At 41.0% G+C, this 16,385-nt stretch overlaps 1 protein-coding gene across 3 annotated transcripts in view; it reads left to right on the forward strand.

Annotated features, from left to right (window-relative positions):
• The first annotated feature begins 8,997 nt into the window (after positions 1-8,997).
• The window catches only part of ZNF143 (zinc finger protein 143), a 56,997-nt gene continuing 49,609 nt past the window's right edge, over positions 8,998-16,385 (forward strand). For 2 of the 3 annotated variants that reach the window (XM_019796326.2, XM_011220908.3), the window contains exon 1: positions 8,998-9,129. The gene's annotated coding sequence lies outside the window, so the exon portion shown is untranslated. The remainder of the gene's footprint in view (positions 9,130-16,385) is intronic. The other variant, XM_019796327.2, reaches the window with a different exon arrangement.

Consider the following 16,385-nt stretch of genomic DNA (forward strand, 5'->3'; position numbering starts at 1 on the left):
TGAAAATTCTCATTTGCTGAGCTTTTATTCTAAGAAAATGTATTGGTATGTCTTTGAGAATAAGTTTTATTGTCTCCTCTGTCATACAATCCAAACTAATCTCCATTTATAGATTTTAATTGAAATTAAAGACCGTAAAATTAAATCATATTAAATAGTATTCAAGTGTTAGTTTCTAATGTACCAAATATATATATCAGTTATTTATAGTATTCCCTTAAGTTTAACATCAAATTATAGTTTCTTACAGATGATGCACCTTGATACTTGTTCAGTGCTTCTGGATAAGGTGGTAGGACTTGGGGTGAGAGTATTTACAGACTGTAATTGGTCGCATGTAGATATTATTTAACATACAGTCTTTCCCACAGTTTCACTAACCTGTAACTTATTTAATTTATAGAAGTGAATTCTGATTTTGTTTGGGTTTCAATTTTTGTTTTGTCAAATGGCTTACAGTGTAGAATCTTCACTTTTTGTTATACTTAAGCCATCTATTTTTTTAAAAAACGTATTCATTTATCACTATTTAAGGAAGTTAATCTCTTTCTCTCCAGGTCATAAAATGGTGATTACTAAACTACACACCTTATCAAGATAGTGACTGCTGGGCTCTCCTCTGGAAGAGACCAGAGTGTAGAGCTGGGGTCATCAAACCACGCCCTATGATTGTATGCTTCTATTCAGCCCTACATGTAGGCCCTGAAGCAAGCATGAAGAGAAAATCATTAAGAACTGAATTAATACGACTAAACCATGTCTTTGGGAAGATCTAACACAATGCCTTAAGCATAGTAGGCATTCCGTAAGTGTTTGTAAAATGAATGGCCTAAAATTACATTAAAACATCCATCACAAAAATGTCAGTTCTGTTTTATATAATTTAAATTTTGGTGAAGATTATATGTGACTTTTTTTTTTTAAAGCATTCCTGAATTCTACGTTTTACCCTTGATGAGGTTGACCACTCTTGCAATAGCACTTTGGTGAATGTGGATCTTATAAAGGGAAACTAGGTGTCCAGCTAGAAATCCAGAATTTTATTAATATGTAAGGAGAAAATGTCTTTTAAGTAATTTTTTTGTGAAGTAGCACACACCCCTTCCAGGTACAGATTGAAATTTGTCAGTTATACTGAATATTTGGATCCTTTATTTAAATGCTTCCTGAATTTTAAGATTTCTTTTAAAATCATTTAATAAACTCAAACTAGAAATATAAGGGAACTCCTCAAAATGAAAAAAGGCATTACCAAAAATGTAAAGCTAATTAATGGACATAATGATGAGAAACTAAAAATTTACCCCTGTGATCAAGAACCAGACAAGCAAGTTCCCTGTTGCCACTTATATTCAGCATTGTACACGTAAGGCTATAGTCAGGGCAATTAGGCAAGAATAAATAAAAGGCTTCCTTTGGAAGAAGTGAAACTATTTGCAGATGATGTGATCTTGTAGAAAGCTTATAGAAATCCCCACACAAAAACCTACTGACTTCATCATGGTTGCAAAACACAAGATTAATATTCAAAAATCAGTTGGATTCTATACAACAGCAGCGAAATTAAGGAAATTCCATTTATAACCCATCAAATTTAGCAAAACTGAAAACCCTGTGAAAACTCAACACTGCTGAGAGACCTAAATAGATGGAAAGATGTCCCATATTCATGAATTGGAAGACCGTTATCATGAAGATGGCAATCCTCCCCAAATTGCTCTATGGATTGTGTAATCCCTATAAAAACACAGCTACTTTTTTTTTTTTTTTTTTGGGCAGGAAATGACAAACAATTTGTATGGATATGCAAGGGACTCAGACTAGTCAAAACAGTCTTGAAAGCGAACATGATCCTGTAATCATGACGGGTAGTGGTGCAACTTATGCTGACTGATGAAATAAAATTGAGAGTTCAGAAATAAACCCTTAAGTTTATGGTCAACTGATTTTTTACAAGGGTGCCAAGACCATTCAATATAAGAATAAACTTTTCAACAAGTGGTTCTGAGACAGCTGGGTATCTACCCTCACACCATACACACAAATTAACTCAAAGTGGTTAAAAGATTTAAACGTTAAAACTCCACAAACATTTTAACATTAAAACTCCAAAACTCTAGGGGCGCCTGGGTGGCTCAGCGGTTAAGCGTCTGCCTTCGGCTCAGGGCGTGATCCCGGCGTTCCGAGATCGAGAGTCCCACATCAGGCTCCTCCGCTGGGAGCCTGCTTCTTCCTCTCCCACTCCCCTGCTGTGTTCCCTCTCTTGCTGGCTGTCTCTATCTCTGTCGAATAAATAAATAAAATCTTAAAAAAGAAAAAAACTCCAAAATTCTTAAAAATATTGGCATAAATCTTTGTGACTGAATTAGGCAACAGTTTCTTGGATCTAACACCAAAAAACACAAGCAACAAAAGGATAAACAGGAAACTTGAACTTCATCAAAATTCTAGACTGCTTCAAAGGACCTCTTTCAGAAAGTGAAAAGAACCCAGAGGATGTGAGAAAATATTTGCAAATCCCGAATATATAGAGGACTCTAACTAAACAACAAAGAAACCCCAATTTAAAAAGGAATCGGGGGGCACCTGGGTGGCTCAGTTGTTAAGCAGCTGCCTTCGGCTCAGGTCACAATCCTGGGGTCCTGGGATCGAGCACCACATTGGGCTCCCTGCTCAGTGGGGAGCCTGCGTCTCCCTCTCCCACTCCCCCTCCTTGTGTTCCGTCTCTCTCTGTGTCTCTCTCTGTCAAACTCTTTAAATAAATAAATAAAAAGGATGGGGGGGGCTGGGTGGCTCAGTTGTTAAGCGTCTGCCTTCGGCTCAGGATGTGATCCCAGTGTTCTGGGATCGAGCCCCACATCAGGCTCTTGTGCTGTGAGCCTGCTTCCTCTCCCACTCCCCCTGCTTGTGTTCCCTCTCTCACTGGCTGTCTCTGTCAAATAAATAAATAAAATCTTAAAAAAGTAAAAAAGGAATCGGGTACCTGGCTGGCTCAGTAGAGCATGTGACAACGATCGGTGGATCGTGAGTTCTGGCCCCAAGTTGGGTGTAGAGCCTACTAAAAAAAGAATTTCTCCAAAGATAAATGGCCAGTATCACAGGAAAAGATGTTGAACATTCCTAGTCACTAGGGAAATCACAAGGATATCCTTCACACCTACTAACGTGTCTATAATCAAGAAGGTGAACGTTACAAGTTTGGTAAGGATGTGGAGAAACTGGAACCCTCACACATTGCTGATAAGATGAAAATGCTTATCTGATGTAGAAAAGTTTGACTTGACGGTTCCTCAGAAGATTGAAAATAGTGTAACCCAGAAGTCCTATTCCTGGATATACATACCGAAGAGAAATGAAACACGTGTCTCCACAAAAACATGCACAATTGTTCACAGTAGCATTATAGCCAAAAGGTAAAAACAACCCAAATAACCATTAACGGATGGATGGATAAATAAAATGGATGGCCATATGATCAGTTGGATATTAGGCAATAAAAAACAATGAAGTATTGTTACATGCTACAATATGGATGAGCCTTGAAACAGTGAAAGTAGTCAAAACATTCCATTTAGATGAAATGTCTAGAATTGTCAAGTCCAGAGACAGAGTGGTGGCTGTGGGGGTGGAGAAGGAATGAAGAATTACTGCTAATGGGTGGTACAGGCTGTCTTCTGGGGATGATGGTTTGTACAGCCTTGTGAATATACTAAAAATGGAAGTGAACACTTCAAAATGGTGAATTTTATATAAATATCCGAGTTTTCAGTTTTCTTAAAAGTCAAATTTGGTTAAAGTTCTCTAAAAAGTAACATGAAATGTTTTTAAAAAGTTTTACTCGAGATTATTCAGTTGTAAATAGTCTAGAGATTGGGAGTAAATAGTTTTAGAGATTGTGTCCCCCCGTATTTTGTTTTGCTACTAGTTAATGTTTTTTTCTTATTTATTAACTCTAGGCCCATCGTGGGGCTCAAACCCATGACCCCGAGATTGAGTTGCAAGCTCCACCAACTGAGCCAGCCAGGTGCCCCATTCATATTTTAAATCCCATCACCCTGTCAAACAGCCCTATTACTGTAGCTGGTGCCAAAGTTTTGGAGGCAGATCCTTAAAATTTTTTTCCTGTAAATGTTGCATTTCTTTTTATTTTTTTTTAAAGATTTTATTTATTTGTCAGAGCGCACAAGCAGGGGAAGCGGCAGGCAGAGGGAGAAGCAGGCTCCTCTCTGAGCAAGGAGCTGGCTTGGAACTCCATCCCAGGACCCTGGGATCAAGACTTGAGCTGAGGGTAGACGCTTAAACAACTGAGCCACCCAGGCATCCCAGTATCTTTTGATATAATACAAAGTATTAGGAATTTAAGACTGAGCCAAACTTTTTTTCTCAAAAAAAATTACAGCACTTAGTGTTTTTCTTTATAAAATAGTACCAATCTTACTGGTTATTTGGAGACATGAGCTTCACTTTTAAAAAAAATTCGTGGGGCGCCTGCATGGCTCAGTCGGTTAAGTGTCTGACTCTTGATTTTGGCTCAGGTCATGATCTCAGGGTCATGAGACTGAGCCCTGTCAGGCTCCGCACTCACTGGGGAGTCTGCTTGCGATCCTCTCCTTTTCCCTTTGCCCTTTCCCCAGGCCCCTGTGTGCACACTCGTTTGCTCTCTAAAAAATAAATCTTTTTAAAAATTCTCACTGTTTCAAGATCCTGTTTTCCCAGGAGCACCTGGGTGTCTCAGTCAGTTGAGCATCTGACTCTTGATTTTGGCTCAGGTCATGATCTCAGGGTCCTGAGATCAAGCCCCAAGTCAGGCTCTGTACAGAATTCTGCTTCTCTCTCTCCCTCCCTCTGTTTGTATGCTCTCTCTCTAAAATAAATAAAATCTTTAAAAAGAAAAAAAAAGTTTTCCCAGAAAAACAAAATCATGTTAAAACCAGTGGTTTCATTCCTGGACTAACTACTTATTCTGCTGAAATGCTGCAGATATACTATGCATATTAATGAAACTGATTTTCCTTCTATCTATAATGCTCTACTTTAAATTTAAGTAAATGTTAATTAGAAGCCAAAATGATAGAACATCACTGAGGTAGCCAGTTTCAAAAGAACAACTGGAATCTTAAGGGATTTTAGAAGATTTATAATATTTTATAAGTTGAGAGTGTATTTTCCTTTTAGTTTGCCACTAAAATAACACACATTAACCACAACTGGTAAACCTTGAAGCTCACCATTTGGGTGATATTTTTCAAATGGGGTTAACAAATTGGTCCAAAGATAGAGTTGGTAAAAAGAAAAAAATGCATTCATGTTGGCATTATAGATCAGTTTGAAGTCAGGGAAATCATGTAATTAGTCACTAACAACATTACCAGCTTTATGATACCTATGCTTACGTCAGCATATATACTGAGAACTGAGATGGGAATGTTTCAAATAACCTAATCACACGCTTCCTAAAGTATGTTCTCATTAAACCTTGATCAATGTGGAAGCTGAATGAGGTTAATTCAATGAGTTTATTACAGACCAAGGACTCAACTCTGGGTCCATGAGCCCTATGGAATTTCAAACCTTTTGAGATTTATTTATTTTAGAGAGTGTGTGAGCGTGAGGGGGGGGAGGGGCAGAGGGAGAGAGAATCTCAAGCAGACTCCCCACTGAGCAGAGTCCAAGGTGGGACTGGATCCCAGGACCCTGAGATCGTGACCTGAGCCAAAACCAAGTCGGACGCTTAACCTTAATCAACTAAGCCACCCACGTGCCCAGAACTACATTTTTAAAAAATTTTTTTTAAGATTTGTCAGAGTTCAAGCACAGGGAGCAGCAGGCAGAGGGAGAAGCAGGCTCCCTTTTTGAGCAAGGAGCCCAATGCAGGACTTAATCCCAGGACCCTGGTACCATGACCTGAGCAGAAGGCAGATATTTAACCAACTGAGCCACCCAGGGGTCCCAGAACTTCAAACTTTTTAGTACCTCTTTCATAGCTTTCATCTGAATCTCAAAGGCATATCAAGGTGCTTAAGAACCACTGCTGTATACCATTAAGGTGAGAATTTGAGACAGGCTAACGTGAGCAGCATCTAAGCATCTCCTGAGAAGCAGTGTGCTACATTTATCTACATTATCATATACCCTCCCAATTACACTGTGCAGTTAAGTGGTTTTACCTTACACATTGAGTTAACAGGTTCTGAGACAAGTGACACATCCAGGCAACAATTCCTAATGGAGAGCAAGCTACTAGTTTGGTTTTAAATTCTTCAGTGTTGAGGAAAAAAAAAAAAATCTAGGGCGCCTGGGTAGCTCAGTCGGTTAAGTGTCTGCCTTCTGCTCAGGTCATGATCCCAGGGTCCTGGGATCAAGCCCTGAGTTGGGCTCCCTGCTCGGCGGGGAGTCTGTTTCTCCCTCTGCCTGCCGTTCCCCCTGCTTGTGCTCTCTCTCTCAAATAAATAAATTAAAATCTACAAATTCATGATGAAAAATATTCAAATTACAGAAATAATTTAATAAATCAAAGTGACCTGTAACAACTTCTCCTAGAGATAATTACTTTTAAGAGTTTAATGCATCCTTTCTCTGTATGTTTTTTCTGTGCATGTAATACTTGTTAATGGTCATGTCATTGTACAAATATGCCAAAATCAACCATTCTCAAAAAGTTTTGAGGTACTGAATGTTTTTTAAAAAACATGATGGTAACAGTTTTTTAAAGGGGGCTAGAAATGTTAGCGTATTTAGACTTGAGGAAATGGTTCAGCTTTATCTAAAAGCCTGAACTAGCACTGATTGGAAGTATTTTCAAAAAGCCATTAATTTGACAAAATGTATTAAGACCTGAGACAGGTGATTTGGGCAAAATCTGAAGATTATGAATGGCCATGTACACTTGAACTCTGTTCTACAGTCACTGGTAAATACTGTTAACACAAAGTTTCATTCCCTGTGACAAAGTCAGAATTAAGGTTTCTCTCTGAATCATTTGAATTAAGCACCCTATCCAACAACATTCAATTTTTACAACCACTCAGAAGGATCTAGGGACACAAAGGTGTCCTGTAATTGCAATCTGTAACTACGGGGTGATTTTTAAATTCTTTTTGAGATTTTTTTTTTTAAAGATTTTATTTATTTATTTGACAGAGATAGAGACAGCCAGTGAGAGAGGGAACACAAGCAGGGGGAGTGGGAGAGGAAGAAGCAGGCTCATAGCAGAGGAGCCTGATGTGGGGCTCTATCGCATAACGCCAGGATCACGCCCTGAGCCGAAGGCAGACGCTTAACCGCTGTGCCACCCAGGCGCCCCTAAATTCTTTTTGAGATTTTATATTTATAGTGCTTTAATAAGTAGACTAAAAGCATGGGACTCAGTAATAACTAGCTAAGCTACGTAGAAGTGTTTTGATTAATGACATTTGTTTAAAAAATGCAGATATAACATCTGGAAGGTACTGAGAGTATAAATTAAAACCCCTTTTCATGTGAACTCTACCACTGTCTGACAAAGAGAACGTATCCATTGGGTACGTATGTGGTTTGTAAGCCAATTCCTCCAGCTTCAAGTAACTTAACCCGGTTTTGTGTCACATTTTTCATCTTTATAAGGGCGTAAAAAAATAGTAACTAAACTCCTAAAGAATATATAGCCAAAAGAAATCCAAAGTCCTACTGCCTTCTAATGGAGTTTGGGCATCAATTATGCAACTATGCTTTGGTTAGGGTTAGTCGATCCCCACTCCCCACCAAAAAGAAGGTAACATTAAAATCTCAAAACGGACTCAGTAGGCTGGCTATTTTTAACACCCTTTTGCTTTTAACCTTTTGGCAATTCCATAATCACCTGAAATGCAAGTCACTAAATCAAACGCCGTCCAGCTCCCCGGTTTTTGTAAGCAGGTTACAAATGTGTTGAAGCCATCAGCCAGCTCTCAACTCCCTAATTCTACACCCGGAACGCCCGACTGAACAAATCTTGTCTCCACACTATCTCACCTTTACTCAGCCTTGTTGTCAACGCAAATGAATAGTTAATGAATATTCCTGAAAAGCCTAGTATTCCCAATAGTTTAGAAAACGTCTGGGTTGAGAGTTACAAGAAACTATTACCTAAACTTCCCAACTAATTTGGAGCCATTCTTAATAGTATTGGGGAGCCCAAGCCAATGCTTTTCCCGCCCTCTTCACTTTCCTTTAATTTGCAACACAAAGAAAAGGGAAAGTAAAAACGAAGGTAGCGACACCACTACAGCCCACATCAAATTTAGAACCTAAGCAACAAGAAAGCACAAAAACAGCCGCAGTGTCTCCCAGCAAGGTCTAAGACGACCGCCCTTGTCTCCAAGGTCCGTCGGAGTTTCGGCAGAGGCAGGAGGTCCGTCCACTCCCCCACCATGATGCCCCAGCGACTTGAAAAGCGCGGGCAGGCTCGGCAGCCAGTGACCGGCATACAGCAGCTCTTGGGAAACCAGAACCCTCTCCCCAAACCAAAGGCCTTGGCTGGCACCGAGAGCCCCCAAGGAGAGGTCAGGCGTCTTTTTCTGTCCTAGGCCTCTCTACCACGTCCCTCCCAACGGGGCGACATTCGGCAATCGCTAGGCAAAGCCCAAACAGTCTCCAGAACGCGCTCCAGGAAGCCCACCGGGAGAGCCAAAGCCACCTCCAAGCCCCTGTGGGGAAAATGGCGCCCGTCACCCCTTCTCCCTCCCGGCTAGTCACAAGGACCAGCCTCCCTCCCTCGCTACAAATGGCGCCTCCCGCTGGGGCCCCAGAATCGGCATAAATCACTTGTCAGCGAGGCGGTATCTGTCTAGGATGAGCGGTTCTGCCAACCAGTCAGACACAGGAACTTTGATTCCGCCTTTGCACAAGCCATTCAGGGGCTGGCTGCAAGGCCGGACGAGGCCAACGTCACGAAAAGGGGGCGTGAATGAGGCGGTCTCCTTTCGCGTCGCCTAAATTTGAGCCAATGGCAAGCAGGAAGAGTCTCGTAAGCGACGTAATGACCGCCCAATGGAGGCTGGGGGCGGGCCTCAGACTCGCTATGCGGGTTGCGGGGCCTGGGGGCCGGGCGGCTGTTTCCTGTCCTGGTGCATGGTGGTCGGACGAAGGAATTGTTGGAAAATTTTCTCGGAGGTTCGTATATAAATGTGTTTTTACCCAGTGTGCATTATTCTCCGCCCGGCCGCCGCCCTCAGCGCGGCGGCGCGGGCCCGCTTGGGCCCGGGCTCTGACTCCGGCTGCTTAGCCTTCGCCGCAGGCCCTGCCGATCCTACGGCCGGCCTCGGTAGCGGCGCCTGGGCAGAAGCGGAGTTTATTAATAACCCGCGGCCGCCACTCTGGGGCGGCGGAGCTTTTCTCGCTGAGGGCGCACCCCCCCTTGTCTCTGCGCGTTGCGCCCCGCCTGTTCCCTTTAGGGGACCGCCGAGGGGAGGGAGTGAAAGAGGGAGGGTGGAGCCCGCGGGAGCCTGGCGGCGCTTCTCGGCTTGACCTCCGCGCGGGGCGAGTCCCCAGACGCCGCCGACGAAGCTCCTCCGGCTGGGACGCCGGGCCGCGGTCCGCACCAGGCCCCAGCCCGACGCCGGCGGCGGGACTGGCCCCGGGGCCGCTCGGGACCCCGTCTGCAGATCGCACCCAGAATTTCCTCCCACCCATATCGTGCACAAGTCTCTTGTTTCTCTCACTTTTTTTTTTTTTTTTTTTTTTTTTAATTTTTAGGTTACTGGGGCCTAACATCGAATATTAGAAGTTGTCAGTTTTCTCATGGCCCTTTTTTCTCGGTTTTGACCAGAGTTAACGAATCTTTCAGTTGCTTTGTACGATATTAGTGTGGAACGTGAACCAATTTTTATTCCCTCCCCTGTTGCTTTTTAAAAACATTTTAAGTTTTTTTTCCGCATAAACGAAGTTAAGCAAAAAATAGGAAGAATAGCATTGCTAAACCCATTATTTGTTTAAAGTCATTCAGCCTTTGCTTTGGAAGCGTCTGATCAGCTGGTATGATCAAGTAGGGGTGTGATGAAAAATTGTAGGTTCGAGGTTGTCTTCCTGAGTGTTACTGGAAGACACATGTTCTGCTAAATTAAAAATCTGCGCAGTATTTAATATTTGCTCTTACTGAATGCCTAGTTTAAGTTCATTGTTAAAGTGTTTAGTAAGAGAGGTGATAAAGAGATCACCAAAAAGATAAGATACATAACTAATTTTATCCAGGCATATTTTGACTACTTTGGAAATTACTTGGCAGTTTACAAATACTTGAGTGGCTGTTTTTTCTATAGCACCCTTTTATTTTTTAAAAATAATACCTTTATTGGTAAAATTTACATGCCTTACAATTAACCCATTTGAAGTATGTAATTAGGTGGGTTTAATAAATTCTGTTGTGCCCCCATCACCACAATGCATTTTAAAACATGTTCATCACCCCAGAAAGAAACTGCCAGTTAAATTTCTCCTCATTTACCCTTAAACCTGCCCCTTTCCCCAACCACAGATTTGCCCACTCTGAACATTTCATGTAAATGGAATCATGCAGTGTGTGGGCTTTGTGACTGGCTTTTTTCACAGCATATTTGCAAAGTTCATCAATGTTACAGCTTCTGTTAGTACCTCATTTCTCTATTGCCAGATAATATTTCATTGTATGGATCTAAGTTTTATTTAAACATTCATCTGTTGATGGACATCTGGGTTTTCACTTTTTGTCTAATATGCTGCTGTGAACATTTGTGTACAGTTTTTTTTGTGGACATAGTTTTCTTTTCTCTGAGATATGTATATACACCTAGGAGTAGAATTTCTTGGTCATATGATAACTCTGTGCTCAACCTTTTGAGGAACTGTCAAATTTTTCCAAGGTGACTGCACCATTGTGCATTCCTCTCAGCAGTGTGTGTGAGTTCCCATTTCTCCTTATCCTTGCCAACACTTGTTATCTATCAGTCTTTCTGATGGTAGCCATCCTAGTGGGTATGATTTTGATTTGCATTTCCCAATGGCTAATGGTGTTAAGCATGTTTTTCATGTTTATTGGCCATTTGTATATCCTCCTGTGGAGAAATGTCTATTTGGATCTTTTCCCCATTTTGAAATTGGATTGTTTGTCTCTTATTGAGTTTTAAGACTTATTTGTGTAAAAGTCTTTATCAAATAGATGATTTGTAAAATGTCCATAGCCCTTTGCTGCAAGTTGGGATATTGTAGTGGAAGAAGCATTCATCATGTTCTTCAAGGAATGAGACCTAGCTAGATTGGGGGTTATGCCTCCAGCCATTACTTTAGCTGTTACTATTTATCATGCATATGCAGTTTATGATCATGTTAGGAGAACTTTCTTTTTTCTTTTTCTTTTTTTTTTTTAAGATTTATTTATTTGAGGGGCACCTGGGTGGCTCAGATAGTTAAACATCTGCCATTGGCTTGGGTCGTGATCTCCAGGTCTTGGGGTCAAGTCCCACGTTATGCTCCCAGCTCAGTGGGGAGTCTGCTTCTCCCTCTGCCTCTGCCCCTCCTCCCTGCTTGTGCACGCTTTCCCTCTCTTTCTCTCTCTTAAATGAATGAATAAAAATCTTTAAAAAAAATAAAATAAAGATTTGTTTATTTGAGAGAGAGCATGAGAGACTGCAAGCACGGGGAAGGGACAGAGGGAGAGGGAGAAACAGGCTCCCCATTGAGCAGGGAGCCCCATGCCCCATGCCCGGTCGAGCCCAAGACCCTGAGATCATGACCTGATCCAAAGGCAGATGCTTTAACCGACTGAGCTGCCCAGGTGCCCCAGGAGAACTTTCTGAGTCCTGAGGTTTTTGTGATTACTTAATTTTGAAGTTTTTATCTAGTTGTTTTTTGTTTTTGTTTTTGTTTTGTTTTTTAAATCTGAGGTTTTACCTAGTTCTGGGTCTTTTTGCTCCTGGCTTGATTTCTTAAAGAGTTGTGTTGTGTCATTGCTCCTTTCTGTGCTTAGATTGCACTCATTTTAAGGGATGGCCTTTATAGGATAGTGTTTCAAACTTTATTGTACTGTCAATCAAAATCATTTTGTTTTTAAGATGGATTTAGACTGAGAAATCTCCCTCTCCCTCATAGAAAAAAAAAATGAAAACAGTGATAAACTTTTGTCCACATTTTCCCATAAATCTAATTCCAGTTTAAAACTGTGCTGCAGGGGCACCTGGCTGGCTGTCAGTAGAGCGTGGGACTCTTGATCTATGGGTCGTGAGTTCGAGCCCCACATTGGGTGTAGAGATTATAAATAAATTTTAAAATTCCATTGTGAACTATTATTTCATGAAATAAATTATATTAAAACTATGCTGCAGTGGGAACTCTGCACCCTGTGGAAATAACTTGTCCATTAATGTGTAGACACAGGCATTTAACTCCACACACTACATTTTTTTTGTGCTTAAAATACTACTTTACTTAGCACTTAATTTCTGCTAGGCACTGAGTTAGATGATGTGTTGAGTGGTTTACATATATACATTAAACTATTATTTTCATTATGAACCTAAGTCAAATACTAGAGTTATCCCTATTTTACAGGTGAGTCAACTGAAGTTTGGAGGAACTTGTCCATTTATTATACGGCTTGATCCAATGATTGGCTCAAGCCTAGTCTCTTAGCTGAGTTATTCAGTAACATACCGCATACCTACTTCTTTAACTTTTAAAATATAAGATGTCTGTATGTCCTAGAAAGATACAATATTTTGAGTGCTGTACGTAATATGGCATAGCAGGGATGTTTTTGTGTTATTTATGCACATCTTTAAATAACAATGAATGCCTTTGGCCTTGTACTGAAAAATAGAGATTTTTTTATATAGCGCAGATGTAATGGTCACAAGAAGTTGGAGTCATTTATGAATGGCAGTTTATATATGCCATATACACACAGTACAGTGGCATATTGTGCAAGGCAAGGAATGAAGAGAAGAGCGTTGGAATAAAAGACGACCTAGTCTTTGACCTGTCTCAGACAGTTGGTTAGCCGTGTCTTTATATGAATCGTATTCGTTTGCTCAGCAAGTATTTCGTAAGTATGTACCACGTACCAGGCATTCTTGCAGGCACTGAGAATTCAGAGGTGAACAACAAGCGGGGGCCCAGCCATGATGGAACTTAGAGTTCACTTAGAAATTCTGGTAAGTACTATGAAGGAGATAGAGTTCTGTGGGGAAGAATAAGGGGATGGTAGTAGAATGGATGTGTTAGATAAGTGACACGGAGCAAAATGTGCTGAAGCAGGAGGGTCAGCATGGCTGGATGTATACGATGGAGGACATTTGTAAAGCACTCTGCAACATGAGTTATGTTAAACTCATTAGATATTTATTGAATATATAATCTTAGGTGTCAAAATTTTAAAGATCCGTGGAACATAGTACCTACCTTAGAAGGCTTATAGTCTAACTGGGCAGACTGGACGTGGAATTTAAAGGACTGGTAAGAGGAGAGAGGAGCAGTAGATATCAGGAGTCAAGCCTTTCAGCCACAAATGAGGCCCGTAAACCTCACTTTCCTCACCCGTAGAAAGAAAACTGTCAGGTTTTGAGTACATCTTGAGTGCTAAGGGCTTTATATGCGTTATTAACTTTCTTACAGCAGCCCTCTCAGGTGGATATTCTCCCATTTTTTCAAAAGAGAAAACGGAAGCTCAGCAGCAGGTTAATTGCCCAGGTACTGAACAAGACTCAAATGCAGAGCATACCAGCAAATTACTAATATACAGATGAAACCTATGATAATAAAATGTGGTTAGTAATTCATGGTGACCTGGGCTACAAGCCAAATAGCAGCAAATACTGTAGGATTCAAATGGTGACTGAGATCTAGCTAGTGAGGTAGTGAGGCACAGAGGCACCATGGAAGACAGTGACAATTACCAGCTGATTCCTGTGCCTAGACCGCCCTTTCTGCTCCTACCTGTAGGAGATGTTTACTTTTCATGCCCACATTTCCATACCATCATCTTTGCATCCCTGAGGCAAAGTTAGGTGCTCCTTACTCTGTTAATGCTTCTGTTTATAATAACTTTTTAAAAATAATTTTGTTATTTTTTTAAATTTTATTTATTTGTCAGAGAGAGAGAGAGCACAAGCAGGGGGAGGGGCAGGCAGAGGGAGAAGCAGACTCCCCGCTGAGCAATTAGCCCAATAGCGGACTCCACCAGGACCCTGGGATCATGACCTGAGCAGAAGGCAGAAGCTTAACTGACTGAGCCACCAGGCATCCCACCACTTGAGTTTTTAAATGTAAATACAAGCATATGCAGATATTTATATACATTTTTAAAAAGATGAATATAGTCATACCATACATACTCTACCACAATTTGCTTTTTCCTCCACTTAACGATATATCTTGGATGTATTTCCTACCATTTCATATCTATCCCATTCTTCATGTCTGCATGTTTTGTTTATGGATGTCCTATAATTTATTCTTTTGGGTGCACTTTTAGATTGTTGACTATTTTTTATTGTAACTAATACTACAATGAACTCTGCACACTTGAGAGTGTCTAATAAGTCCCAAGACGTATGACTTGGTTGAAGATTTATGTTTAAAATATTGATAATTGTTCTAAATGTTGTGGGGTTGTGTGTCCATCCAGTCCTGCACACTGTGTTTTAATGACCTGTTTTCACTTGTGTCCCACCATGGAATGAGTTTCTCATAAGCAAAGACCACTTCTTTTTACCTCCCTGTATCTGTAAAAGCTCGTGTGTGCAGACACGTGTACTTGTGTACACAAACATGCATGTATATATATTCACATGTATTCACACACACACACGTACATGTATACATACACTACGAAAAATATCAGTCCTGGATATTTATCTAACATGGTAAATGTAAAGACCTATAGGAGAATAATAGGAGATGAAATTGGAAAAGTAGATGGGAGCCAGATTGGAAAGTAGCCTGAATGTCAGACCGAGGAACTGGACTTAGACCTGTAAGTAGTACGACTATAAACGATCGTAGGGGAAAATGTTCGAATCTGGAGGATTCTATCTTAGGATTCCTTTGAAAGGACCTTGAGTTCTTTCTCTTCTCTATAGTAACCCAAACTTGGGGCGCCGGGGTGGCTCAGTCAGTGTAGGGTCCGACTCTTGATTTCAGCTCAGGTCATGATGTCAGCGTTGTGAGATTGAGCCCCACCGTGGGCTCCGTGCTCAGCCGGAGCCTGCTGGTCCCTCTCCCTTCCCCTGTTTGTATGCACATACTCTGTCTCTGTCTCTCTCTCTATCTCTCTCTCTCTCTGTAAAACAAATAAATAAAATCTTAAAAAAAAAAAGGCAATCCCTTACAAAATGTACTTAGATTTCTATTTTTTTAACATAAGGGTGTGGTGGTAGTTGCTGTTTTGCTTTAAACTGCTTTTAAACAAAAGAGATTGAAATAGGTACATAATTATTTTGTGAGAACAAATGCATAGTTTTCTTAAGTTGGCATTTTTTTTCAAAGATTTATTTCTTTGTCAGAGCACAAGCAGGGAGTGTGGCAGGCAGAGGGAGAAGCAGGCTCCCCGCTGAGCAGGGAGCCCCATGTGGGGCTCCATCCCAGGGCCCTGGGATTATGCCTTAGCTGAAAGCAGATGCTTAAGCGACTGAGCCACCCAGGTGTCCCTGGCATTCTATGTTTTACAGAAGTTAATGAAAGAGTCCTAAAATAGATTTCTAGTATATCTAATCAGCTCCGGTAGGCTACAACTGGCAGGCTGTTTTTCCTCAACCCTAGTACCCTGAAGTTGTGTTCAGTTTTCTACTCTCCGGTTTGAATAGATAATATGAGACGAAAGAATCTCAATCTATATAGAAATGTCATGCCTTGGGGCGCCTGGGTGGCGCTGTCGTTAAGCGTCTGCCTTCAGCTCAGGGCGTGATCCCGGCGTTGTGGGATCGAGCCCCACATCAGGCTCCTCCGCTATGAGCCTGCTTCTTCCTCTCCCACTCCCCCTGCTTGTGTTCCCTCTCTCGCTAGCTGTCTCTACCTCTGTCAAATAAATAAATAAAATCTTTAAAAAAAAAAAAAAGAAATGTCATGCCTTTTCTATGTTTAGTGGAAGTAGAGTTGTTTTCCACAGAAAGGATGTACCTAGCATCTCTATACTGTATGTTCCCTCTTTTACAACTAGTGATTCAACTTGAAACTAATACTGTTCTTTAACACTGATAGATCTATTTAACTGAAGCATACTATGAGAATTTTAAAAGCCTGGTTATCCTCTGAACTAATCTTGTGTGAATCGTGATTGTCTTTCTGTTTCTTTTGGTTATTCAGTATATTGGGTACATAAACCTGCTATTGGCATCTATTATTTTGATTTGAAATTTTGAATTTAAGCAATCTTATTCTCATTGAGTGAATAAAGTCAAAGG

Source organism: Ailuropoda melanoleuca, chromosome 8 (genome assembly GCF_002007445.2).
Source record: "Ailuropoda melanoleuca isolate Jingjing chromosome 8, ASM200744v2, whole genome shotgun sequence".
Taxonomy (NCBI): Eukaryota; Metazoa; Chordata; class Mammalia; order Carnivora; family Ursidae; genus Ailuropoda; species Ailuropoda melanoleuca.